Below are 6,464 nucleotides of genomic sequence, written 5' to 3'. Positions count from 1 at the left end.
ATACAAAAAGATAAATCAAAGTTTGGAAATACTAATATTTACTAAATAACAACAACACGACCAACAACAATTAATTGCCCCACTGTTGTACTTGATATGCTGTTAGCATCAACCATCTGTAGCATATCATGAATCTTGATTTCCTCTCCCATCAAGCATTGTTTCAATTGAGAATTTCGGCTGCATTTACCAATTAATGTATGGTTGCTATATCGACCTGAACCAAAAGCAGACCAGATTGAGTTCGACTTAAAAGTTTTATCAGTCCAATGTAAGTTTACCACTGGAACACCATAGATATCACATACCTATGTTTTTCCATGCAGACTTCTCTATAAATTTACTGCAGGGTCAAGCCCAACATCGACTATTGAATCATGTGCTTCATTGCAGCATTACAAACTACATTCTATTAATCTTCTCGCGGACCAAATGACCTCAGATGACCAAACATAACTTCTTAGGAAGATTAGCCTGCATGTAAATTCTTGTCTAACACAAACGCATCTGGTGTACGCGGGTGTGTGCAAGTGTTTCAAAATTCCAGTGAAAGCATATCGCATCATTGTTCCGGCAGACTGAAAAGGTAAGAGCACATCTTAAACAGTAAATGGCTACTGCTTGACTCAACTCTCAGTGCTATATATAAATTCCGTGATATCATGTCGCTTCCAAGTAGATATTACAGTAGATAATAAATTCAACTGGTGTACGCGGGTGTGTGCAAGTGTTCTAAAATTCCAGTGGAAGCATATCGCATCATTGTTCCGGCAGACTGAAAAGGTAAGAGCACATCTTAAACAGTAAATGGCTACTGCTCGACTCAACGCTCAGTGCTATATATAAATTTAGTGATATCATGTCGCTTCCAAGTAGATATTAAATTTAGTGATATATTGCAGCAGTACATATTAAATTCCAGTGGAAGCATATCGCATCATTGTTCCAAGTAGATATTGCAGCAGTAGATATTAAAGTAGATATTAAATTTAGTGATATATGTAAACGGCAGACTCAATTGGTACTGATTTACTAAAGGAAAAGTAGATATTAAAGCAAGGATTAGACTGTTTATACATGTCCTGTTGACATGCCGACACCATATCGACATGCCAAAGCAAGTCTCAAGAGCACATTGTGGATGGCGTCTTCACGCACGAGCGCACCGGTGATCTGAATCCCATCAAGAATGACGTCGAACACGCGCTGCCCGACATGACTTAACACGGAGTATCACCGCCTCACCCCGATCTGAATACTGTCGAGAGCGGCAGTTGGTTGAAGAGAGCATAACAGCAAATCTAATGTGGTGTCGAGAAAAGATACATATTTGTTTCAGGTTTTCATCTATACAAAGGATCGATGCAGGACACATACCTATTAGACATGAGGAAGAACGAAATAACCAAAAGGAGAGAAGGTGTTGAAGATTTTATAGAACCAACATAGCGAACAGTCACTTGGCTCCCCTACGCATTCACTGGGGATGCTCCTTCTTTACAACGTAATTAATCCACCTGCCTGATTTCACAGCCGGCTTGTATACATGTACATGCTCATTATTTACAACAAAATTAATTCTTGGATCCAGCCTTGCACGTACCTGTGCATGTTGTCCAGCCGACAAGCAAGGAGTAATCACCAAGGGCAACAATATATGCTTAAGTCAGCTGACTGCACCAAACTTTCTTTATCTGCGCCTAGACATATATAATTGGGCGCAGTAATTTTGAATCCATGGCATGGAGGAGGAGGCTAAAGTAAATCTTACTGCCTTGATGGATGGATGGATTCCGATGTGCGATGTGTACGACAACGCATGGCTATAGGGTAAAGACTTTAAGAAAGACCCTGATGGTGTTGCTGAGCTGCCGAGGAAAGAGAAGAACAGCGGCAACTTGATGCACATCATGAATAGGAGAAGACTTTGATGAAGACCCTGATAGCGCCACCGACCTACTGAGGAAGGAGAAGAACGGCGGCGGCTGGACGCACATCATGAAGAGTAGGAGAAGAAGGAAAGATCTAGGGCTGGGTTGGACTTCATGGGATCGTACAAGACTCTTTTTAGAGATCTATGTAATCCTTCGGTGGAACCCAATCAGACCCAAAAAAAACTCTGAAAGGGAATCTAAGGGCTTTACGAAGGAAAGATATTGGGCTGGGTTGGACTTCAGGGATCGTACGGGACTCTTTTTTAATCATATATATAATCCTTCGGTGGAACAAAAAAAACTCTGAAAAGGGAAGATCTCCACCGTAATAACTCGGTCCCACACCAGATAAACGGCTCCTAAATTTTAATTAACATGGTAATTAGTTGGGAGTCTGTAATTAGTATAGATAGGTATAGGTATAGGTATAGGTATAGGTAGATAGATAGATAGATAGATAGATATCTAGGCATGATCATGTATATAGGCATCACGTCCGCGACAAGTAGATCGAAACGATTCTGCATCTACTACTATTACTCCACACATCGACTGCTATCCAGCATGCATCTAGAGTATTAAGTTCATAAGAACAGAGTAATGCATTAGGCAAGATGACATGATGTAGAGGGATAAACTCAAGCAATATGATATAAACCCCATATTTTTATCCTCGATGGCAACAATACAATACATGCCTTGCTGCCCCTGCTGTCACTGGGAAAGGACACCGCAAGATTGAACCCAAAGCAAAGCACTTCTCCCGTTGCAAGAAAGATCAATCTAGTAGGCCAAACCAAACTGATAATTCGAAGAGACTTGCAAAGATAACAAATCATACATAAAAGATTTCAGAGAATAATCAAATATTGTTCATAGATAAACTTGATCATAAACCCATAATTCATCGGATCTCGACAAACACACCGCAAAAAGAATTACATCGAATAGATCTCCAAGAAAATCGAGGAGAACTTTGTATTGACATCCAAAGAGAGAGAAGAAGCCATCTAGCTAATAACTATGGACCCGAAGGTCTGTGGTAAACTACTCACACATCATCGGAGAGGTTATGGTGTTGATGTAGAAGCCCTCCGTGATCGATTCCCCCTTCGGCGGAGCTCCATAAAAGGCCCATAGATGGGATCTCTTGGGTACAAAAGGTTGCGGCGGTGGAAATAGGGTTTCGTGGTGCTCCTGGATGTTTTGGGGGTATATGGATATATATAGGAGGAAGAAGTAGGTCCGTGGAGCTGCGAGGGGCCCACGAGGGTGGGGGCGCGCCCAGGGGGCAGGCGTGCCTCCCTGCCTCGTGGCCTCCTCCCTTCTTCCTTGACGTCTACTCCAAGTCCTTTGGATCATGTTTGTTCCAAAAATAACTCTCCCGAAGGTTTCATTCCGTTTGGATTCTGTTTGATATTCCTTTTCTGTGAAACACTGAAATAGGCAAAAAAACAGCAATTTACACTGGGCCTTGGGTTAGTAGGTTAGTCCCAAAAATAATATAAAAGTGTATAATAAAGCCCATTAAACATTCAAAACAGATAATATAATAGCATGGAACAATCAAAAATTATAGATACGTTGGAGACGTATCAAGCATCCCCAAGCTTAATTCCTGCTCGTCCTCGAGTAGGTAAATGACAAAAACAGAATTTTTGATGTGGAATGCTACCTAGTATAATTCTCAATGTAATTTTCTTTATTGTGGCATGAATATTCAGATCTGAAAGGTTCAAGACAAAAGTTTAATATTGACATTAAAATAATAATACTTCAAGCATACTAACTAAGCAATCATGTCTCCTCAAAATAACATGGCCAAAGAAAGTTCATCCCTACAAAATCATATAGTTTGGTCATGCTCCATTTTCGTCACACAAGAATGCTCTCATCATGCACAACCCCGATGACAAGGCAATCAATTGTTTCATACTTTAGTAATCTTAAACTTTTTTTAACTTTCACGCAATACATGAGCGTGAGCCATGGATACAGCACTATGGGTGGAATAGAATATAATGATGGGGGTTATGTGGAGAAGACAAAAAAGGAGAAAGTCTCACATAGACTGTCACGACCGGTTTTCCAATAAAAATATTCATTGAGAAACCGATCTTTTGAGTCCAGTATGAGAAAAATTCCCCTTACCGGTAGACAAATTCTTGATACAATAAGCAAGTAGCATAAAATATATTACAGGATCGAGCTACGGTTGCTCAACCAAATTATTACAAGCACGCCAATAATTATACATAATGGCGGACATGGCACAGTGGTGTGGAGGCATACTACTGACTCGAGGATGGGGCGGTGGTGGAAAAACACAGCGGGGAGTGAGATACATGACTCTAAAACTGGCATCTCATCGAGCGTCGAGGGGAGGCTCGATGAATTTATTTGGTAGTGGAAGCGGATATAATACTGTGACCAAATCCAGGGTCGCACGAGACTGACTGGGATTCCTCTAGGCGTCGGATTCGCTATCGAACGCTTCATCCATGAGATCGCCTTCGTCAGCATCTGGCCAAATCAACAAGCCAGTAAGTACTTTGAAAGTACTCGCAAGACAGTTTGGACGTGAGATATAACAAATGCATGCATGAATGCGTCACGATTAATTCACCAATGTATAATCGAAAATTAGCATAACGAAGTAAGTAAAAAGGGAAACGGCGGTAGTCCGCCTGAAATCCCAACAAAACATAAATGAAAACCGATCGGGTGTCTGAAGCGACGCCTCGAAAGGTGAACAAATAAATAGAAGGAAATGATGCCACAGTCGGACGTCTGAGCGACATCACAGAAAGGGCTTTAAAAGAAATGCCACAGTCGGACGTCTGAGCGACATCACAGAAAGGGCTTTAAAAGAAATGCCACAGTCGGACGTCTGAGCGACATCACAGAAAGGGCTTTTAAAAGAAATGCCACAGTCGGACGTCTGAGCGACTCACAGAAAGGGCTTTAAAAGAAATGCCACAGTCGGACGTCTGAGCGACATCACAGAAAGGGCTTTATTCACAGGTAAATAATACTCATAATAAATATTCAATTCATGATAATAAACAGGTTGTCCATCCACAGGAATAACATTTAGCCGGACTTAGCACTCATGGGATTCACCGGAGTCTCTGTCATCAAACTGGCATTGTTAGGACAAGATAATACGAATTTGGATATGGAATAGATGATTCGAAGGAATGTATGACTCTGCAGAGTTTGTACAAAATTTTTCCCACAGTCAACGGATTTCCGTAGTCACGAAGGACTAGTTCCGTTTACGGTTTTTCGGAAGAAAACACAGCTAACCAGTACACACCCATCCTACCTCTCGATGCTAGGAATCACCCTAGACATCGTCCAAGAAAAACTTTTGAGACGGGGAGATCACAATCTCGAATAGCATGGGATCAAATTTATATACGCGCGCTCTAAGGGGTGCCCCCCTCTCGGTCCCAACCGGAAACACCCATGCCCCCTGACCGGATGACTGGCTTTAATCCAGGGCCATGGAACCATCATCCCGGCCTCTCCTTTTGGTGTGTACCAGGAAAGCGGTTTGCAACTTACTAAGCCATATTCCTTGCGGAAAACATGCGGTAGTACAGGGAAGGAAATGGGAGGAACTGGACCGATACGGTTTGACACTGCAGTCACATAGTTTGGCATAAGACTGGCATGCTACAACACTGCCATCTTGCCCATCCTCATGCCAACACATGGCCATGCATACTCACATCCATCCACTTATGGATCATCGAACTCACTTACCTCAACATTTCATAGAAATAACGTTCATCGGTATGCTCATCAACATGCCATGAAACTAACTAAATGCAAGACATGCCAAGACACTCATCATATCAAAAGTTCAAACATGCTTGCCTAGTTCGGAGTAGTCGGAACCTAGCTCGGTGAAGTTTGCGGTTCCGTCACCTCCTTCGGTATCTATGGTATAAAGAAAATATACGCGCTATCGTGAATACCGTGAGGTGCACAAAAATTATACCAAATAATTTTCAAATAAATATGATAAAAAACTAGACAAAAATCTGAAGAGGACAGAAAAAGAATCACTCAAAAATTCCTTTCTGTTAAAAAGTTATAAGGGTTTTAATCCAGGGACTCATCTGTAATGAAACAGAAAGTTTCCAGGGGCTAGTTTATAAAAACAGAAAACGCTTCGGCAGAAACTACGCCAGCCCAGAGGGAAAGCGCATTTGGCAGAAGGCGTTTTCAGAAAACGCTTTGAAAAGAAAAGAAATCTGACGGGGCGGCCCCACCCGTCGGGTTTAAACTTTCAAACGGGGTGGCAGACTTCGCCGGTGCCCGAGAGCCGCGGTGGTCGCCGGCGGCGATCCACGGCGAGGCAGGGGGATCGGAGGGTACCTTCATGATCAGTGCACCCTTCCGCGTCTATGGGTGGTGGTGGTCGCCGGTGAGCACCACGTCGACTGTGGCCTCAACTCCGGCGGACGGTGGTTCGGGCGTTGATGGAACTCGCCGAGGAGGGCTGCAAGGATTAAATTG

This window comes from Triticum urartu, chromosome 3 (assembly GCF_003073215.2).
Source record: "Triticum urartu cultivar G1812 chromosome 3, Tu2.1, whole genome shotgun sequence".
Classification (NCBI taxonomy): Eukaryota; Viridiplantae; Streptophyta; class Magnoliopsida; order Poales; family Poaceae; genus Triticum; species Triticum urartu.
This window is presented reverse-complemented; position numbering follows the sequence as displayed.